The sequence below is a fragment of the Mirounga leonina genome, unplaced genomic scaffold (assembly GCF_011800145.1).
Source record: "Mirounga leonina isolate KUSES-001 unplaced genomic scaffold, KU_Mleo_1.0 Mir_115, whole genome shotgun sequence".
Classification (NCBI taxonomy): Eukaryota; Metazoa; Chordata; class Mammalia; order Carnivora; family Phocidae; genus Mirounga; species Mirounga leonina.
The window spans coordinates 103,730,890-103,754,252 of record NW_023270268.1 but is presented as its reverse complement, the minus strand read 5'-3'; the positions used below and the strand labels follow the sequence as shown (position 1 = coordinate 103,754,252).

Sequence of the window (23,363 nt, the reverse complement as noted above, 5' to 3'; positions counted from 1 at the left end):
CTCAGGTCATGATCCCAGGGTCCTGGGATCGAGCCCCGCATCGGGCTCCCTGTTCCACGGGAAGCCTGCTTCTCCCTCTCCCACTCCCCCTGCTTGTGTTCCCTCTCTCGCTGTGTCTCTCTCTGTCAAATAAATAAATAAAATCTTAAAAAAAAAAAAAGATTTAAAAAAAAAAAATCTGAGGAAGTGTAAATGCTGTACCAGTCATGTCAAATGCTAGAAAACTTACAGACCCCAATCAAAGACATTCCACAGTTTGAGAAAATACTCAATAATTATGAACCATTTTTTCTACAATCATAAAATGAAGACAAGATTAAATAGAATGACTTGCAACACAGGAAGAAATTTGATTATCAGATTCTAACACTAAATCAAACTCTTATGTTATTTTCCTCATACTTCTTGATAGGCATAAAGGCCTGCTACTTCCCGGAAATACTCAAGTTGCCCATGGATCGATTATAAACCTTAAGTACTTCATAGATATAAGTTTAAAATATGGCCTAATGCATTAAGTATACATATTCTATAACATACATAGTTCAGAAACCACGTGCGTAAAATACATTGTCTCCACTTTTATTACTACTTTTTATTATCAAAGCAATTAGTTACCAGAAGAAAAGCATTAGCAGATATGTATGTGATTAAAAACATTTCTTTTTTATTCTAATCCAAGTGATTAAAGAGTAGTTTCAGGAAACCTTAATTAGGCCTTTCCCTGAATATTAGGGGATTCCTGCTGGGCCAAAACAACAGTCAGGCTTTAATTCCAATTTCTGACATGCATCCAAGTTGATAAAATTAAATTTTTTTAATCTGCGTGAACATAGTTGGCTAAGAGGCATAGTTAATATCTTTCAAGATAGGAAGATTAGTCAAATTCTGGCACTAATGCTAATGAACAATCCCTGACACTGGGAGAATTCTATGATAGAATTCCACAGCAACATGGAGTTTAATAATCAATTATTTAGTCTCATGGCTTAGTGACCTTGAGCAAGTCACTGAAGCAAGTCTATAAACTTCTATTTTCTCATCTTAAAAATGATTAGCTTACACACACACAAACACACACACACACACACACTCACTCACTCTCCCATGAGCACATGCATAACTGGAGAAACCTGAATGAGCTCTGTGGACATGCCAATGTCAATTTCCGGCTATTGATACTGTGCTTCAGTTATAAAGGTGTAAATATTAGGGGAGACTGGGTGAAGTTCCAAATATAAAGTTGGAAAAAAAAAGACTTGCCTAGATCAATTCCAGTATTGCATCCAGCTCTGGAACTCTGGAACTCTGAAAATCCTCTTTTTTTTTTTCTACTTGATTGCCTCCCTTTCTTCTTTCCCCTTTGTATACTTGTTTGTTTGTTTGTTGTTTTAACTGACCTTCCAATGCTGGAGCCTACCAGTTATATCCTCATCACTGCTTTGCTATTAGCAGCACACAGAGTAAAGGAGGACAATGTAGAAACCGACAAAGATGACTGGCTGACTGCAAGTGTTAAGAGACTACGGTGGAAACTTCAGTTCAGATAGTTTCATAAAGCCATCCGCTCACCCAACAAGTATTTACTGAGCACCCCTATGTCTTGATAGCTATGCTAGTCGCTGTGGGGGTCCAACCGTGAATGAGAACAGACCTAGGCAGGGCAGAGTCAATCACAGAATTTACAGGTCAGTGTGAGAAAGGCAAGAATCAAACTATAATGCAAATGAAAGTGACCCTGCACCTGTGCCAAAGGCTATTTCAAGAGATTTGACCTAGTGAGGTCTGGACCCCTTTCCCGAGGAAGATGAGCTCTGAAGAACAAACTGGAATTACTGAGAATGAAAGGAAGGAAAGGGCAGTGCCAGGCAGAAGAAGTGAGCATGGACAAAAGCTCTGTGGTAAGAGGGAAAGAGCAATTCCAAGGGTTTGGAAAAAGGGTCAGTGTGGATGCGGCAAAGACATAAGGGAAATCTGGCGTGAGATGAAGCTGGCCGGCTAATAAAAGATAAACTTGGGAGGATCTTAGAGGTTATTTTTAATATTCAAGACCTATCAAAGATTTGAGAGTCTTACTTTTTATTCTTCTGATTTCAAAAAAAAAATTATGTAGGATAACTACTAAAATTCTCCTTGACTACTGTTTTAAATAAAATCAGTATCTTAATTTCAGAGTCCTAATTTCTTATTTCAACTTAGTCATCTTAGCCAGGTCACTTAAACTGACAGTCTATCAGTTTTCTTACCTAGAAGATGTAAATAAAATCATCAGGCCCATTTATGTCTCAGAGCTGTTGAGAGATTTAAATGGCAAATTGCATTTTAAAGGATGAAGCAAAAACAAAGTGATATGAATTAAAAAATGATATTTCAAATACCATTAAAACTAACCTACAAAAATAATATTTTTAAATGGGTAAAATTTGGCTAACTCAGTCAACACAAGGAAACAATGTTAGATCATTTTCTCTGAAAGGAAGAAGAGTGATTAACTGATGAAGAAAAAACTCTAGAGAATATTTCACTATATTGTAACACATTTTTTCTAAGTGACAGATACAAACATAAAACAGGAAGAAGTCAAATTAACTAGATCAAACCAAATCTCCAATATGGGTATCTTGGAGCTCATCTCTATAGGCTTGTTTTATAGAGGAAAATATTTTAAAAGGTTGGCAATGACAGATATGGGAAAAAAAGAAAACCCACTTTACAGATAGTAGTTACTGTTCCAAATTATTTTAAAATATAAAATAGGTACTCCTTGACCACTTTATTATACATACAACATAATTTTTGTCCAGAGGTTTTTAGAGTAAAGTTACAAAATCCTTCATCTATCCTTCTCCTAAGTATTAGCATTGTTTGACTATGAAAATATTAGTTCAAATTATAAATACATATTCATCTTTCAAGGTCTATAAGATCATGTCCCCAAGAGCCAAAAATAATATTGCATTTATAATTTATCACAGAAATATTAGAAAACATATAATTTTGTGAAGGAAGACTCACATCAGAGGCACAAGTAGCAGCTGTACATACAGAACCAGTATTTTGTAGATAACTGGTAAGCCTATACCAAAAAAATTCAATAACAAGAACTCCAAGCTGGGTATTACTCAACCACACTTAGAAAACTGTGACTATTTGTTTGACTTCCCCACTCGTGGGAAATCTGCTTTTCTCCTCCTCCTCACCAATGGCAGCAGTTCAGTAAAGAAAATCTGTCTTATATGCTGCTTGCAAAGCCTATTAGACTCTCCCATGAAGAAAGATCCTAGGGCAGAAAAAATTGATTGATGACACTGAAACTCAAATGCAGCTTGACTTGAAATGCAGTTCAATTAAGTAATTTTGATTTTTTTTTAAAAATTCTAATGAAAATGAAAAGACAGGTCATCTGGCTTTTATGCTCAAACATTCATATCTCAGAATTTGAGAAAACAAGGAGTAGGACTCAAAACCTGAATAGGAATTGGACAGGATTAAATACTCCCAACCAAAATGTAAAATTTGTACTTTATATGTTCATCAAAGATAATAAGAAAAATATAATTTGATGAAAAATAAAGCTTATACGATGGAATATAGGTATGAGAATCTGTCAATATACCTAAATCAACAATGAGCATCACTGAGGCTAAGTAAGCCTGTTGTTTTCTTTTTGTTTTGTTTTATGCAAAGTAGTACATTTAACTTGAATTAAATTTTGTAACAAATCTGATCTAAGTTATTTGTCATGAGAATAAACAGACTTTGATGCTACAAGAAAAATCTTTTAATCAAGTATCTTCCACCACTGACCATATTTGAGGAGGACAGTATAAATGTATAATATATCCTGAAAAAATCACTAGATTCATGGAAGCATAAAGGGATGTGGTACTAAGTTTCGCTGATTTTTCTGAAATCACTCTTATGCCCATTCCTTATTTCCCATTCTCACTGCAGCGATCATAAATTTAGGCTTCAGGGGTGCCTAGGTGGCTCAGTCGGTTAAGCGTCTGATTCTTGATTTTGGCTCAGATCATGATTGCAGGGATGTGAGATCAAGCCCTGCATAGGGCTCCACGCTGGGCATGGAGTCTGCTTAAGATTCTCTTTCTCCTTCTCCCTCTGCCCCTACTTCCCCTGCCTCTCTCTTCCCTTAAAAAAGAAAAAAATGCCACAACAGTCTCTATAGAAGCGTCCTAATCACCAACTTCATCAAACTCCAACTTATCCTACAACAGTGGTGTCAAATCTTCATAAACACACCTCTGGTTATGTCGCTGTTCTTCAATTATTCCTCATGTCCTACTGAATATGAGACATATTCCTTAGTCTAAGATTCAGGTACATTCAAGATCTGGTATCACCTACGTCCAGAGCCAACCTTTTTTACCTCTCCCCTCCCCTCACCACCACATACCTTGCACCTGCTGCTCCTACACCTTACACAGTATAGTGCCTCTATCTCCTACCATGTCGCCAGTAATATCCCATCTATGTCTGAAGCTGGAATCAAATGGGCTCCCCAGAATACTCCATGATCAGGCAAGCCTTGCATGAGAAATCTCTTTCTCTTCAGGAGTTCTTTCTTTATACTCCTTTCAAAGCACTTCCCATCACCCTTCCATGCAAAATCATAATGACTTCTGCATACCTACATTATTTCCCTAATTTGATAATTCCTTCAGGGTAGACTGAGCTTTAAATCTGAGAGTGCCTTACATATCTGTAGGTTCCTCTGTCTTCATTGAATAAATAATAAAAATATCTTTGTTCCCTTTGAGTGCAATAGTGAAGGATAGACAAATAAAAACATCCATCCCATTCAAAGGATGATAAACAAAAACCACAGGAAGAAAGTCTGTTAATGGATTTATATTTCAATGAAATATCAATGATAACTTTTATTAGTTCCACTGAAACATGCATAAATTGCACGGTGTCATCTGATTTAATCTTATTTTCAACTTTGCTAACCTAACAAATTAATAGCAACTAGCTGAGTGCCACAAAGCCACTTGAAGCAAACCTGTCAAGTAATTTCATCTACACCATTTAAGACAACTACTAAGCAGGTTTGCTCAACCTTCATATTTAGTACTTAAGCTTTTCTTTCCTCAAAAGCTTAATTTTGTTATGTTAAGCTCTTGGTTACACCGAAAGTTCCCAAGAATCTTAATTAATGGAACTTTTATAAATACTAATCAATATTCCCCATACTAAAAAAATACATTTAAAAAATTTAAAAAATAAAAGCATTCCAGAAAGTAGTCTACAAAAAAAGAGAGAAGCAAAAAGTACTTTTTAGGAATAACTACAGAAGTAAATTGTACATACACTGGACTCAACTCTATGTGTTTGTGTACATGGGCTGTTCACCTAACGTCAAACTAAGTGCTTTCAAGAAACAAAGTCTTTACTTGGGGGATGCAATATCACCTCTTTAATCAAGTCCACCAAACATCCAGTTTACTGAGCACCAAAATATGGGCCCAGCACTACTGCAGTGGATACCTAAAAATAAATGACCTCTGACAAAGGAATCTAAATTTCAATTGAAGTAACAAGTCTACCACAATTGCAAGCAATGTAAAACAAAATATACTTTGGAATACATTAGCATCTAGCTCTTTAAAGCTAAAAACAGGTTCAGGAAAAGGAGAGACCAATAAGCCTTTTAGAGTCATGTTAGAGCTGGGACACGAACTGGGTGGATAGAATGAATGAAAAGTTTCCAGATGCATTGGAGAGCAAATCATTACCAAAGGCATAGAGACAAGAATTAGTGTGACATGTTTCTAGGATTGAGGGAATGAAAAAAAGATTGAGATGAGACTGGAGCAGTAAGAAATGAGATGGGTTATGTAAAGAAAACCAGATTACAAAGAAGACATTCAATCTTTTGCAACAAAGGCAAATGCCCATAGCTGGGGACCAAAGTGTTAAAGAAGACTTTTCTAGCTTTAGCACAACAGAGGAACAGAACAATACACTAAAAGGCCAGCCTTTAACAGTAATCTAGCCATGAGTGGGGGAGGGCTGAAAATAACACGGTTGCAAGAAAACAGGGAACAGGAAGAAGCAAAAAAGTTTATTTTTAGGGGAAAGGAGAATTACTACAACCCAGGACTAAATGAAGAGAGAAAACAGATGAAAAGGATGAGTAGACATAGATGACTTGAAGCTTGATGACACTAACAGAAAGAAACAAGGATGTTGGGGAGAAAGAAGAGGAGTTCAAGTTCATTAATTTGAGATAATGTTATGAGTTCCAAGCATTCGTGTTCATATGTAATATGGAACAAGAGCTAAGTTGAACAGAAAGAATCACAAACAACAGAACCAGAAACATGATCATGATAACTGAGAGTTAAATAAAATCACCAAGGAGAGAGTAGACTTGGGTCAAAGACTGAGCCTTGGAGATCATTGGCATTAGGAGGAAGAGAATCCAACAAGATGAGTGCATATGGGAATGGTTTAGAGGTAAGAAAGGAGTTAAGACAGATAATATTACTAAAACCCAGAGAAGTGAATATTTCAAAAACCAGTGGGAGGAGAGGCCAGCGCAGCAGACACCAAGCCAGAGAGTTGAACAATAAGGTCAAAGGAAATCTTAGAGGCACTTCTGAAAACTGGAATATCCTAAGGTCCAAATCCAGATAAACAGAGTTGTGTACACCACTAGCTTGGCAATAAAGACAGGCAGAAAAGTGACTCATGAAGGCTTCAGGTTGATGTGAGAAAGAAGTTGATATTTAATAAGCATATTGAGAGTTTGAGGTACTACACACTTACACACAAAGCAATGTATGCTGTCATAGCCAATAAAATCTAAATTGCATTAAGTTTTATGTCTATTAATTTATCATTTTAAATCATTATGCTGAAACTTGTTTCCAGGAATGAAAATGCCTTGTGAAAATAAACAATTACTATTTCAAAGGTTCAATTATATTATCTCTTGTTTAAATATTCTGTTTTCCATAAATCCTTGTGATTTCATTTAAATATATCACAATGCTATTAAAATGGGTTTTTAAAAACAAATACTACAAACTTGGTCAGAATTAGTGAAAACTTGTCTTGAAAAAAACTTTAGACGATAATTATTCCAAAGAATGAAAATTAATAAAATTGGTAATAATAGCATGTATTTATGGGCATACTCTTATAAAATCAAATTCTAGACTTCAACACCAAAACCCTTCATTTTATAACTCAACTTAGCAAATAAGCCATTAATTTTAACAGTTCATCATTATCAACAATCAACATGTACTGAGATTATACTACTGTACTGATAAAGGAAGGTTTGAGACAGAAAATCTCCAGATAGTTACAATGCAGGTAGGAAAACTGGAGACATATCAAAAAGGTAATGAAATGGGTTCATGTTAATAGTATTCCCTACTGAAATCATAAGAGCAGTTTAAAAATAAACCACAATAACAATACAGTATTTTCACATCAATAACAATGCTGAGAAACAGCACTGACATTTTTGAAATTAATGCAACAAATTAAAACTGAAAATTAAATTAAAAGCAAAAAAACTCACGCATGCTTTTGATTACTTTAGATAATAAATATGCCATAAACAACTGTTCATTACCACTGAATTTAATGCAAAGTGTTTAAACACAACAGAAACTGTAGGAATCCCTCAACCAATAAATTATATTACAAAAAGCCTACAGAAGTTTAGAAAAATGTATAATTGGGAAGGTCAGTTTTATTTAAACAATTATAAACAATACAGTATACAGCCATTTTAAGCTACTCTATCAGCGTTAGTAGCTTATTAAGAGTAGTGTATAGAAAAATTAAAGCCTAAAGATTTAGATTGAGAAAAGTGAGGATCTGCTCTGTGCTACTGACTTGTAAAAAAATCCTCAGAGAAACTTGTTATGTCAGTGAGCAAAAGGAAAGTGAAAACAAAAGTTTGTTTCAACTCAGCTCCCTCTGACTTAACTTCACAACTGCACCTGTCAATCCATAAAACAGAAATCCTTCTACTGATACATAGACAATAACTCCATTATGTTTCAAACATACTTGGCAAAATGATATAACTTGACTAAGTCTAGACTCATATTTCAGCTAAATATAGTCAACCATTGTGTAAAGTACTTGAAATGAATAATTATAAATATTTAAGTTGGAGCATTACGTTTCTCTGAAAGTCAAATTAATAGATTCATCAAAATATACTGAGGTAAAACTTAGTATAGAAATTGAGTGGCTCTACAACTCAGCTTCTGGTCAAGAGTAATCAACAGTAATCAAACAATGTTGTTGTATTCTCATGTTTTTGTTTCCTTGGTCCTGAAGAGTCTTACTCTCATTTCTAGAAATAGAGTATTATCAAAATTTTGCACTAATTGCTATTACAACAAAATTCTTTATTTTGTTTTTTGTTTATTCATTTGTTTTTTAGATTCCGCATGAGTGAAGTCATATAGTATTTATCTTTCTCAGTCTGACTTATTTCACTTAACATAATACCTTCATAGCCCAGGTCCATCCATGTTGTTGAAAATGGCATGACATCATCTTCTTTTATGGCTGTATAATATTCCAGTGTGTGAGTGTGTGTGTGTGTGTGTCCATCTGTCTATCAAAGGACACTCAGAGGTGGGTGGGAGGATGGGGTAATTGTGTGATGGGCATTAAGGAGGGCACGTGATGTGATGAGCACTGGGTGTTATGCAACTAATGAATTATTGAACACTACATCTGAAACTAATGATGTACTCTATGTTGGCTAATTGAATTTAAATTAAAATAAAGGACACTCAGGTTAATTCTGTATCTTGGATACTGTAAATAATACAGCAAAATTCTTTAAATGGATGCCGTTATTTCCTTTCAGTTTTACTCACTCTACATACCAAATATCAAACAATTCCAAAATTCTCTTGATACACTATTTTCCTAATATTACATAGAAGAAAAAAAATCCTAAGATGAAAATGTTATCTTTATATAATAAAATCCACTTACCCTAACTATACTAGGATTTAGGAAGAAGAAGCTGGCAGAAAGGGTTTAAAGAAGTAGAAGCAAGATTAGAGGAGAGGTGTACATTAATTTGATTCTAGGAATCAAGGCCAAGATATCAAAGTCCATGCTCATCAATTAGTAGTTCTCCTGTGCCCCCATCCCCTCTTTTCTTCTTTTAAGATTTTATTTATTTATTTGACAGAGACAGAGATAGCGAGAGCAGGAACACAAGCAGCGGGAGTGGGAGAGGGAGAAGCAGGCTTCCCCTCGAGGAGGGAGCCCGATGTGGGACTCGATCCCAGGACCCTGGGATCATGACCTGAGCCGAAGGCAGACACTTAACGACTGAGCCAGCCAGGCGTCCCTCCTTTCTTCTTATAGTGACGAGGGAAAATAATCTGTTTTAGCTTAGAAGAGGTCATCAACTCATTTGCTTTAAACCCGTCACCATAATTAAGTTGTATGAATTTCACATACACACAAAATTAAGAATATGAAACCTCAAAGAGCACAGAAAGACATTCTTTAAGATAAGTTTTAAGAATTTTATACCACAAAATCAAGAAAATATATACAAAAAAACTAGACCTTGTCCCACTGTAAGGAAATCCACAGAACTGATAACCTGAAAATTCATTCAGCTTAAAAAGTCCTAGAAAGTTTTCTTTTACCATCTTTGCTACTCCCCACTCCATTTTGCTCTTTACCAGGAAAAGTGAAATTCTAATTTTAGAAAAACTAATAATTCAACAATTTTATTGGAGGTTCATAAGATCTGGTTTAAAGAAAACATTTTCCCTATACCCTGAAAGGTAGGATAGGAAGTGATGGTTATAAGTGACCATAAGACTCCATGATCTCCAACACTCAGAATTTTATACAAATGTCAAGTAGAAACTAAATATTCCATTGTTTCTATTTTTCTTGATTTTATAGGATTCAGAAAATTAAAGTAGGGACTCATTCTGTCCCTTATATCCAAACACAAAATAATTTAGGTGCCTGACTAACATTATTCAACAATCCTCATTCCTTAAAGACCAGAGACACACAACCTACTATTCAAATGGTGAACATCTGTCTAAGACACCCATCAATATTTCAATGCCAAACAGTTAAAAGGTTTATACACTCACTCCCAAAAATCAGGTGCCAGAGCACATAATCTAACTATTAAGTCCTTTCTAGTTCTACCAATAGGTAGCATCATCCTATCACAAAACCAGATTCACATAAAATGCTGCTGCAAAAAAAGGATGGGAGGAGAGAGAAAAGAAAGAAAGAAAGGAAAGAAAGAAAGAAGGAAAGAAAGAAAGAAAGAAAGAAAGAAAGAAAGAAAGAAGAAAGGAAAGAAAGAAGGAAAGAAAAAAGGAAAGAAAGAAAGAAAAAAGGAAAGAAAGAAAGAAAGAAAGAAGAAAGAAAGAAGAAAGAAAGAAAGAAAGAAAGAAAGAAAGAAAGAAAGAAGAAAGGAAAGAAAAAAGGAAAGAAAGAAGAAAGAAGAAAGAAAGAAAGAAAGAAGGAAAGAAAAAAGGAAAGAAAGAAAGAAAAAAGGAAAGAAAGAAAGAAAGAAAAAAGGAAAGAAAGAAAGAAAGAAAGAAAGAAAGAAAGAAAGAAAGAAAGAAAGAAAGAAAAAGAGAAAAAGAAAGAAAGAAAATTTCTAGAAGGCAAGTAGAAAAAGAACCTGATTACTAAGTTCAGTCGCACTTTATCATGCTAATGCTAAACACCAAGCACGCCTTTGTATTCTCTACCCTGAACATAGAAGGTACTGCAATCACCCAACCAATGAGCCTGCTTTCTTCTCAAGACTTCCAGGTACTGACATGTGCATTTAAAAAAATAGAATTTGTGGTCACTGACTTCCCTTCCTTTCTTCCTCAACTAATTTTTCATCATTTGAGTATTTCTCTATATCTTTACCCCACTTCTCCTTCCCTCCTATCTAAGGAAGAAACAAAGAGGCTCATTTCCAAGGTCATGACTCCATCCCTTCTCATCTCGTCTCATGGTCCAAACATAAACAAGCATAGATGTGAATGTGTGTGGCTGCATACATCCCTGTCCATGTTACTGTACAAAAGCACACATGTCTGCATCTTGTTTTATTTTCCTTTTGTGTAAAACCTTGAAACTGTTCCATACCAGCACGTATCGATACAATTCATTACTTTTATAAATGGAAATATTCCACTGTATGGATGTGTAATTTCCTTAACTGCCATTTGCTACTATAAATTACAATTACAATTTTTATTTATAATTATTTTTTATTCCTCTGCCCTTATATACAAATATATAAATATAAATGCAATGGTATACACACACACACAGTGACAGTGTTGAACCCATTTAACAGCAAATTCAACTTTTGAACGGGGTACCATGTTAAATACCTCTCAGCACAAGAGGCATGGAAAAGCTGGCGAATATGAAAGAAATAAAATGCTTTAGCAGTTCTCAGGCCTGTTAATTCTTTAACAATTCCAATAGCTCAGATTCTATTCTTAGGATGAGCATGCTAACAAAGATTCTAAGTCTTTCCATGGCTGGTCAATTCTGGAAGGAACTGGTACTCTCTATTTTGAGTGCTGTGAATGGGATCTCTTCCCTTTGAAAGTGAACTGAAATAATGTTCTCACTCAGTTACATTTGCTGGAGGGTTAGTATCTCTTCAGGCACACTCAGAGCCAAAGTAAACAAATAAATTAAATCTAAAATAGAGTGAAGGGGTAACAGTAGGACCCTTTCAGACCCAGATGGGAAAATAAATCTCCCCTGTGAGATTTATAATTGTCTTCAAAGTCTCCTCTGCTATTCTTAGTACCCAAACAATTCTACCCTTTTTGTTCTGCCTTTCATCTTACCGTTTCTTTAAAAAGCAACATGTGTTTAGTCAACATATAGTATTATTCACATAATCAGCCAGGAGCACTGTCTAGGGAACTGAATAATGGCAGTTAGGTACATGAGCATTTTGAGTTATAACTTCCGTGTTCCTTAAATCAAAGATAACAGAGTTGCTTTCCCAGATTGGGGCAGAGAAAGCTCTCCAACCTTGCCCCCCTCATCACATCCCCTGTCCTGTTGACATGATATCATTGTGAGGCTGTGTTCCTGTTTATGGCTCAGAAAAATACTTGTTTATAGAACCCCGTTCAATGCCCTATTCATCCCCAGAAGTTAAGTGTGTTGAAATTAAAAAGCTGTGCTTGAATTTGATTAAGTGAAATGACAGAGGACAGAAGGTCTAAACAGCTTTAGCTGAGGCCCTTATAAAAGGCCCTAAAATTCAAACATCACCTCTGATATTCTTCCTGCTTCTACCAAAAATAGATGGCAAGGTTGAACTTTCACTGAAACAGCTGTTTTTGGCTACGATCAGTGTCACTGACGAACAAAACCACACAGAAGAGAAGGCTCCCTGGCCTGATCTCATCCCTGCTTCTCTTGGAGACCTTCCATCCCCACCACAAGAAGAAAGGGTGAGAACAACTCCTCCTCCAGACTGAACCACAAGGATTTACCCCAGACCCCTTCAGGGCCACAGCAGCACGGAGTGGACATGTTCAGACCCACAAATCATTGCTGTGTTACAAGAAAGTCTTGAGTTCTAAGTCATCGGTTTAAGAAACACATAGGACGTTTTATATTTCTTGATCAGCTTATATCCTACTTCCAAATCAATCAATCGATTCCAAATACCCCTAATTCAGTCACCTACACACTTTGATTAACAGTCTTCCTATTGGGCTATTCTGCCTACTGCAGAACATGGGCTGAAGCCCTGCACCTCAGCAGTCTGGACCTTTGAAAAGGAGGATGCTTTTCTGTCTTGGACACAATTACCCTTTGTTTCAGGTTGCAAATGATCCTCTCTTGTTCTAAGCTCCAACTTGCCAAGGTCCCAAAAAGTCTGCACTCAGAAATTCTCCCCTGCCCAGGGGGACAAGCTCCCTTGAGCGTCCATCCTTACCATTTCTCCATTATTCTCCTCCCCTCGATGCCCCCACCAAACCCTGGCCCCACTCCTATTTCTAAACAGCTGACTCTGGATCTCCCCATTATACTTCAATTTCTTCCTTAAGAAATCCAAATATGTTTCTTTCTCCCCAGTTCTCTCCACACGACCACCGGTCCTACTTTATCTTTTGAACTCAGAGGTTTTCTAACCCCCGCAGAACTCTTCTCCCCAGCTTCAGCCCTCCTGAGGAGCAGGCGGTTACCGGGGAAGCCTAAACACAAGCCTACTGGTGTTTTCTTCCTACAGAATCTTGAGGGCCCAAAGTCCAGATCCACAGGCTGTCACCCAAAGTTTCCTTGCAGCCCTGCTCACTACTCTTCAGGGAGAAATGTGAGGTAGCTGCAGTCTTCTTTGTTTAAAGAGAAACTTTATGGATAAGGGGCCTAGCCAAGGGTACTGCTTGTGGAAACTGTTACCACAGCCTCGATTTCAAATCAAATACGCCCCTGCATGGGAAATGAACTAGAGGCTGGTGTTCTGCTGTCCAAGCAAGGCTGCTATAGTTAACAAACATGTAGCTAGAACCTAAACCAAATGCTACATGTTTCTGTCGCCTTAAGGGGGCTGAACACTACAAACCTAGCCTTGGTTCAGGGACGCTGTGAAGTCGATTCAGGCTGTCTTTAGTGAATTCCACCCTCTCCTCTCTGAGCCCTTCTTCTCTGCACCACTCCCTGGTGCCTATCACCTAGCCCATTCCTACTCACAGCTGGCTTAAGGTAGTTAACTCAGCAGAGGATTTCCTTGGGGACTGTGAAGAAGGAAGCTGATAGACTAGCCACTCCACTTCACACCAGCTGAGAGGGAGGTTTCACTTTTCTGCTTTCTCCCTTTCAGACTTAGAGCTATGGGAAGAACTACCCCTACTCCTTGTGAAAGGCTTGGGAATGACAGAGCCAGGCAGACAACACTAGATGTAACCAGTATAGTGCCTTGGGCATCACTACAGAAGCAACCCCTCTTCCATCCTCTTATCCTAAATCACCCTTCCTCAGAGAGCTTATCACTAACTGAAACCAGAGCATTTCTAGGTGTTGTTTTCATGGTCTGCCTCCCCCAGTAGAGGGTACGCTCCATGAGGACTGGAGCTGCAGCTGGTTTGTGCACCACAGAATCCCCTGTGCCTGGAATATGGCTGGCACACCAAGGGCCCCCAGTAGATAACGATGGGATGAAGGAATCAATCTGGTGACAGTCATAGCCCCTTTCATGGACCTGCAGCTAATGTCTTATGAGACACTGTGCCATGATTTAAACCCAGGGTGGGAAAACCATTCCTTTAAACCAATCTTCCACTCCAAATTCCCACCTCCTCATCTCCTTGAACGCTGAGATGGGGCGGGGGTGGGGGGGTGGAGCAGCAGGGATAGAAAGGGGAAGGAGAGGAAGATGACAAAGACGAGAAGGAAAAAAGCATTCAAAGCAAAATGTAGATAGTGTTCTGTTTTCCTGATATTTTCTGTCTATTCTCTAATACACATGAATGAGGATTCAGGCTCAGTAATTGAGAATTACCCTGTGTGACTAAAACAGGGCCAGGACAGAGTAGGTGCTCAACAAATCACATTGAAGGAACTGATGAATAAATACATGAATTACTAAAAATTTGAGAGTAAGGTGAACTAACAACAGCAGATTTTACTGCCCTGTGTCTCTTGCCTCAGTTTTCAGGTTAAAAACAACTCCTTGTTAAATTGTTTTAAAGGCATGACGTGGTTTACCAGTAGTTGAAATTCTTACCTGCTTCTGACTCACTGTTCCTGATGCAAAGGTGTGAAGGCAGTAATTTAGGAAGGCACTATCCTAGGCTGATGTTAAGCATTCACTTTCTAGTATAATAAACAATGCATTATATCATCAAGTGAACCTGAATCATTTTCACTCACACTTCACTTGAAATCTGAATGGCATATTTGAGAGTATTCTGGTAACATAGAAATTCATGGAAATTATGCAAAATCAATTTAATAAGATTGAAAATCTTGAGGAGATTGCTCTAAGCACCGAAACAATAAATCCAAATGCTTTCGAAATTTAATGCCAAGCACCTTGGGTTTCTAAATGGTTCCAATATGACATGTCTCCTATTTTGTCTATGGAGACTTAAGTTCACTGTACAACTCAATTAGGGCAACAAGATAGTAGATACTTCAAAAGAAATCCATTATCTCCCTGACCAAAGAAATGAACTCACATTTACTACATACATAAAATTTTCTCTATCAAGTCATTCATAAAGAAGTAATAAAAAGTACGAAATTTAATAATATGAAACATGATCTACATTAAAAGGAGATACAATAAGAAACAAGACACGCTAACCTGGGAACATCATAGCTTCAGTTTATAATCCAACAAATTTCCTACTCCGCTCTCTAGCATTTACCACTATCACATAAACTGTGTAACTGAATCACCTTTCACGTGCATTATTTAAATAGCGCCACTTCACTGCTGAAGAACCCACAAAGGTTCTCCACAGCTTCTGTAAAGTCAAATCTACATTCCTTAACCCTCCCTTATTTTGTCCCCAACTTCATTCACCTTTTCATCATCTTTTATCATTCTCTCAAATAATATTAAAGATAAAAGCAGCTCACATTAATTTAATAACCACTCATTGTCTTGAACTATATTAGGCGGTTAACCAATGTTTTCCTATATATTCTCAACCTTGCCACTAGATGGATATTATAATACTTTTCTTACGAGTAAAGATATTGAGATGTGGAGAAGTCAGGTAAATTACCTAAATTACCATTAGCAACTAGGAGAGCTAGAGTTTGAACTCAGATGTGTCCTGACTAATGATTAATGGGATCCAAGCTGGGTACAGAAATGAGTGAAGCCTAAAGAAAATCAAGAGACCAGAAGAATGGAGTAGGAATAACAGAGAATACCAAGGACTACTAAGAGTAGATTTCATGGGTATAAGGAAATAAGAGAGGTAGGACTGAGGCTGTGTTTGCAGAATGAGATTTGGAATTCAGGATTCCCAAGGGTAGCACGACTTGGCCAGGGATATACATGGCCGAGCGGAATAAAGGTAAGAGTCCCTGAGAGTGAAGTCAATAAGGTGAGAATTACAGCTGCCTAGAATGAAGGTAACATCTGGAGCGCAAAAAGACTAGAAAGTTCCCTTCCAATGCTGGTGTAACTATGAAGACTAATACTGGCGTCTATAAGGATGTGCCTGCTACAGGAGTCAGAGATTGTGGAAGTACTGACAGGAACATTTTTTTAAAGTAAACAGAAGAGTAATGATACCCATGCGGCTCCAGTGAAACAAGAGACTTCCAATATTGCTCCAAGGATCACAGCAGATGCTGGTGCTAGAAGGTTTTCCAGATTGACACGGAAGGTGACGTTCCCTCTACTTTTCCATGCACATATAAAATGAAATTTAAAGGGAGGGTGAATCACAGGCAAGGAAGATTTTGGCCATTCCCCAGGTTTCTTTAAAATGCAAGATGCCTGGTGCTTGCACGCAGTTGTAGCTATGCATACAGAATGTGATGGAATTTGGCACAGTCACAAAGAGAGAGCTTAGGAAGGACACCAAGAGATGCATATGCATTGTTCTTGTAAGAGAATGCTGCCCTTCCTTCAACTTTCCCACTTAGAGCTTCACCCATAATTTACAATGATTCTGCAGGGGCAGAGTATTTCAATATAATGAAACATAACTAAATAACTCGGGAGCAAACCACATCATTCAGTGAAGCTATATCCCATCCCCAGTGTGGTGGTGTAAGTTGCCTTTTGGACTGAAAATGACAAATGACACAATGCCTTCTGAAAAGTTCTCACTCATCATTGTGAAACGTTTTTTTCCTAGTACTCATCTCCCACACAGAACTACGTTCCTATAACATTCACAGTTTCTTGTAAGTGTTATTACTTAGTCTTAAAGGTTGCGAAGTACAGGGCATTTTCCCATCCATTATGATATAAGCCCACAAACTCCCCTAAGCAAGTAACTGAATTTCACCAGTGTGCGTATTCAGGAATAATGCCAGGCACCTGGTCTCTATTAAGGTCTATTAAGAGCTGCGCCAGAACTCCCCCAGATGTTGGCCAAAAGTAGAAGGGGAAGAGAAAGATGTGGGGGATGAACATAAACGGAGGTATAGTAAAGCAAACACAAAGACTACAAATAAAAGAAATCCGGACTATCAACAGATAATATCATTCAAACTCTCAGTGGGTCATGAAATCCAACAGTTAGGGATAGTCACAAAACAGTATAACATAGAATAACTGTACAATATAATCCACAACAATATAATATTAAAGAGCCTCATTAGCATGAATTTAGTGCTTACTTTTAGCTAAATGAGGCATAGTTAATAAAGCTTTATTTCACATGGCCATGCCTTCATTTATGACTATTACACAATTTGAAACTTAAATCTCAAAAAAATGGCAGCAGAAATGGTTAATCCTTTCAGCATAGTGGTGGATTCCAGCACATAGTTTCGGTTTTATGGGACAGTGACACAGAATAATAGTGGCTTATGCTGATGTTTAGTTCCCTTTCATCTAAATGTATGGCAGCTCTAGTCTACAAAATGGTCAATGACCAAGGCTCCTTCTCCCTTGAAGTTCTGCCACTCCTTTGTCATTCGCTCTCCTCCACATGGCCCAACATGACTCATAACCATCTTCACATTCTAGCCAGCGGGAAGAGAGCAGGAAAAGAGGTAGGAGGGTTATGTGGCCTCCCTTTAAAAAGCATGACCTGGGAGCTGCACACCTCACTTCTACTCATATCCAATTAGTCAGAACTTACTCACAGGGCTACATCAGCCCCACAAGAGCCCCCCAAACACTGTTTACTATGAGTCCATCACAGTGGAGGAATACATTATAATAAGAAAGGAGCCAAATGAATCTGGGGGCAATTACTAATCCTCAGTTCATATGATAGTGGCAACTACAAAATGACTTCCATTAGATATAAATGCAGTTTCACTGAGTGAATTAAGCAAATCAGATCATCTTTCCTTAAAGGAGAAAATATTGATACACGCCAAGACACATTAAAGATAGGATTTTGTGAAATACTAAATATTTTTTAAAAACGAATTTTTTTTGCGTTTGTCTCAAATATTTTTAGCATAGAATAATAAATAATAAATAAATTCATATGCATCAATAAGTTAAGTAATATTGCTCTTAGCCTTGGGGCAAAATACTCACTACCTTTCTTTAAGTGATAAATTTACAAGAGAGAGGTGATTATAAATGCAATATAAGTTGATGTATTCTAATAAGTAAACTTACTTATCTGAACACATATAAGTACTTGATTTTTAAAGTAATCAGCAAGTTTAAAGCATCTTACTTAGCCTTTAGTATAGAAAAGGTCAAAGGAAGTTTTACACAACTTTCTCTTGGCACATCTCAAAGTATCATCTACATCAGCAGTAATGAAGTAGTCTAAAAAGGTGAGAAAACATTTCAACCACAATGGAACAGAAGCTTCTAGGGAAATTCTATGCCACATTTCTAGACCAGAAAATTTAACATGTACAACCTGCTGCAATTATTTTTAAGTTGCAGTCTTTCTGAAAGTAAAAAACAACTTAAATAATATATTTTTTTACCTTCTATCCCCGTGTAGTAACTGCTAAAGAGACGCTGTAATATCCTCTAATGTAATGATAAAATAATATCTTAAAATACCATTTTTATAAAACTCATGAAATATGTATACTTCAGAAAATACAGATTACTTTTCCAATCTGGTTTTGTAGTTTATGGCAAAATAAACACTTTAGTATCAAACACAGGTGAAATAAATCTAATGAATACTGTTTATCTATATAGTTTTCCCACAGTGAAGGCAGAAGATCAATCCCTATACACAAAACTGCAGCAATCTTTATGATATGGAAGATTTCCTTTTAAAGTCAAATTTTTCTATGTCCTCCTCTACTTCTGTTGGAATGAGACCTGATATCAGTAATTCCCAGCCCTGCATCAGTTCACAATTCTCCCCAGTTCTCTTTAGGATGAACCAAAACTCTAAAAAGAAAATCCTCTGAAAGCTAACTAGCATTTACTTTAATTTAAAATTCTCTATCATGGGGTGACCTGGTGGCTCAGTCTATTAAGTGTCTGACTTCCACCCAGGTCATGATCTCAGGGTCCTGGGATCGAGCCCCACGTTGGGCTCCTTGCTCAGAGGGGAGTCTGGTTCTCACCCTCTCCTTCTGCCCCTCCCCACCCCTTTTGTGCTCTCTCTCTCTCTCAAATAAATAAATAAAATCTTTAAAAAAAAAAAAAAGATAAAATTCTCTATCACTTCATCTAGCATATCACCAACAATTTTTAGAAGATACATTATTATAATTTTGGAAACATCTCGTCATGTTGCTAATTGTCCCTCTGCAAGAGAAATTCTTGCTCCTGAAAGCCATTATGAGAAGTGGAATTAATTCATTACTACTGAAAACTGGCTCAGTATAGTCCTGATAACAATATTTGAAGTGCTGTTTTCAAATACTGACTGTATTAACTTAAAGAGATATCTCATTTTATATGTAATTAGCACAAATGTAAACCCAAGAACCCCAACAATCAGGTATGTTTAATTTGACCCTCTTTTCACCTGAATACTTACTTGGGAATTCTACTGTTTTGGATGTTAAGAAATAAATAAGAGATGGGGTGGCTGGGTGGCTCAGTCAGTTAAGTGTCAGCCTCCTGATTTCAGCTCAGGTCAGAATCTCAGGGTCATGAGATCAAGCCCCGAGTTGGGTTCCGCACTGGGAGTGGAACCTGCTTGAGGTTCCCGCTCTCCCTCTCTCTCTCTCTTTTTCTCCCCCCTCTCTAAAAAAAGAGAGAGAGCAATAATGTAGTTATAATCTGTACTTCCTACCCCTCCCCCATAATGTTTTGCTGTCAACATCAAAACAACTTATGAGACTGTCTGTGGTATAACTACTTGATAAATCCTGGAGAACCATGATGGGAAAAGTCTTCTAATAAAGCCACTGAATAGGTGTCCAAAATTGCCTAATAAGGCTGTCCCTTGTTTATATGACAGACACTTATTTAGATCCTCATACTTCATTTCCTGGAGGAAGCAACAGTGCCTATCAAAGGCTTTTCCTCTGTATGTAATACTTTCCCCTGAGTGAGTAATACAAGAATCTGAATATTTTTCTTCTGTTAGGGAAAGTGTTGGTAACTTTGATTCAGGATCAACCTTGGGAAGTATCATATCATAATATGAAAGATCAATCAGATTTTGTTGTGAGAGACAGGAGACAGATGAGAACTCGTGTTTTTTTCTTTTAAAGAACCACCTCTGTTATTAACAGTTTATAAAAAAAATAAAAACAACAACAACAAAAAAAAAACCCTGAAATTTTAAGATTATATTTTAAAGCTGAAATTATAAGACAGGAAAATATCTGATTATATAATTTCAGAGACAAACCATTTTAGGGTGTGGAAATAAGACACACACCTGCTTGTCTCACGAGCCTAATGTGAAGTGCAGTGCCTACTGCAACTTCAGTCAGGGCACAAGGAGGAAAACTCACCAAAATTAAAGGTCAAACTCTTTTCTCAAAAGCTGGTAAATTCTTTTAGGTGTTAACTGAGTTCCCATTGTGCATATGCACATGGTTTAGGATAAAGCATTTAAAACAAATGAAACACCAAAAATACAAATCAGTAGTACCAAACTTTAAAATAAACAACTAACAGGTGAAATATCCAAAATGCAAAACTTTCATTTAAATATGAAATTGTGTGGTATACTATCAGGGTGACTTCCTTTCTTTTTTTTCTCCAATACATGCTCCCCTCTATGCATCAGAAACATAACCAGACTCATAGTAGAAAAGTCAGAAGAGCAAAAGAGAAAAAGTCTAAAAAAGGAAACCCTAATCCCTTAATTCCCACCCTTCTGAATATGCAAAACCACATAACCCCAACACAATATGCTTTCACATACTCCTGAGCTAGGTGGCTACTCCCCATTCCTTCCAAAGATCTTCCATGGTACCCTCGCCCTACCCATACCTAACTGCTACTCAACCCTCAAGCATCAGCCCATACATAATTCCCCACCAGACGTCTCCCAGGTGGGCTCAGGTGCCCTCCTCTGTGAGTCCTCAGGACCCTGAGTTTCATCAACTGGATAGAGGACATCCAAAGAACTAAGACAGAACTCTGTTTCCACACAATCAACCACGGCACTTTAGCAATTAGTAAAAGCTCAGGAAACTCAAATTCCAGCACTTAATTACTGAGAAAATGTATCAAGAATAAGAACCTCAATTATATCTTGAAAGAAAAGTGACATAATTGGGAAAAAGGAGAAAACATCAGCAAACATTCAAAATACTAATTGGGACAACCTACTTTAGATAGGGTGGTTAAAGAAGACCCATCAAAGGTGATATGTACACTTAAATCTTTGTCCCAACCCCTAAAAACGTGAAGAGTGAGGGGAAGAGCTTTTTAGGAAGGGAAAGGTATTTGAAAAGGCAACAAGGTGGAAAAGATCTGGTACAATCCAGAAATCGAAATTAGACAAGTAAGGCTAAAGCTTAAATGTTATTCAAGAGGAAAGCAAAAGAGTAAAACGGTAATTTTAAAAATTGTTTCAAATTAAGGGCACTATATAAACAAAACTATATGGAGAGAATACTTTAGTACGGGATACTGAGTAATGGATGGAGGTAGAGAATATAGTTCAGAAAAGCAGGGTGGAGCCAAAAGCTACTCAAAGTAGTTTCAGGTTGATACAACTGGAATTAAGTAATCATTTAAAAATTATATAAAAATAATCATGCATGATATAATCTTTATTTTTTTTAAGATTTTATTTATTTATTTGAGAGAGAGAGAATGAGAGAGAGACAGCACATGAGAGGGGGGAGGGTCAGAGGGAGAAGCAGGCCTCCCGCCGAGCAGGGAGCCCGATGCGGGACTCGATCCAGGGACTCCAGGATCATGATCTGAGCCGAAGGCAGTCGCTTAACCAACTGAGCCACCCAGGCGCCCCATGATATAAGATGGCAATTCATTTAGGAAGGTAATAAGTAATGCCTAAATATTGTTCACCTGCTTCCTGGAGAGAGATATATATCAAAGACCCCTGGATCTAATATATTCGTAATATTGTGTTCATTAACTTAAGAGCTACAACTAAGAAACTACCAAATAACACCTCTGCTGTAGGGATTTTGAAATTTTACTTTATTTTGCAGGAAGAAAAAACATACATGGATACATCGGATTGCAATTTCGTATTTCTCAGTAAAACTTTTAAACATGCTAATTTGAACCGGTAAAGAACAACAAACAATTAAACATGCGAAAAGTGGTTTTACTTGTAATTCTCGTATTTCTGCGCTATTTAGTTCTATGCTAAAACAGATTCTAGACACTGGTTCTAATGATGGATCAACAGGCAAAAGAGTGATGCATGTGGGCTTCAAGGTCCTTTTCATCCTCTCTACAATGTCACATGAAAATAAAATCCTCGATGATTAGAAGTAGTATCTCTGGACCATACAAGATTAGTAAGCCCAATTTAATTAAATTTCTCTGGCTTAATAACTATTAAATGTCTCTTTCCATCCCCAGAAAGAAAACAAAAGCGAACAAAACAAAAACACCAACAACAGCTTCTGTCCATATATAGGTTCAAGAATGCCTGCCAAGTTCCAGGACGTTCCTTAAATAGCATACAGCTTGAGATTAGCCTATACGCGGCCCTCATGCCGGTCAGATGTGCTTACTGTGTACCTACTGTGCACCGGATTTGAAGTAGGCACTGGGGAAAAGTAGTGAAAAAAAGTAAGATTATATAGACTACAACGGGATCTGGAGAGAAGAGAACAGAATACCATAGAGAAAATAAAGCACAGGATCACTTAGAGTGATGGGTCAAGGAAAGCCCCTCTGAGGAACTGGCACTGAGGCCATGACCTGAAGGATGAGCAACAGTGAAAGAGCTCAAAAAGCTTCCAGGCAGGTGAAGCAGCAGATGTGGAGGTCCTAAAAGCCTGAAAAACTGAAAAACGGGGGGCCGAAGCAAAGACCTGAGGGAGACTGTCTTGAGATGAGGCTGGAAAGGAAGAGGACAGAGAAACAGAAATGATAAACCACTCATATGAATAAATAGTGTTTTTTGTTGTGTTATGACACCAGGTTCTAGCCATCACAGCTTCCACTCATATCAACCATATGGCCTTGGACAAGAACAGATTTTGGGGCTTGCAAATAAAAATGACTCATTTGGCATGACGGTTCTGGACAGCATTCCAGAGTCTGGCTTCAAGGAGAAGAGAGAAAGCACACTAAATACCTTGCT

At 37.3% G+C, this 23,363-nt stretch overlaps 1 protein-coding gene and 1 long non-coding RNA gene across 2 annotated transcripts in view; both read right to left on the bottom strand.

The window, feature by feature from the left end:
- The window catches only part of CBLB (Cbl proto-oncogene B), a 222,195-nt gene that overhangs the window by 165,744 nt on the left and 33,088 nt on the right, over positions 1-23,363 (bottom strand). The window lies entirely within an intron of this gene.
- LOC118007137 lies at positions 11,745-20,539 on the bottom strand. The gene is made up of 2 exons (XR_004678277.1): positions 19,650-20,539; positions 11,745-14,850 (listed from the first exon to the last, which is right to left on the bottom strand). It is a non-coding gene; the product is annotated as an uncharacterized LOC118007137 (long non-coding RNA).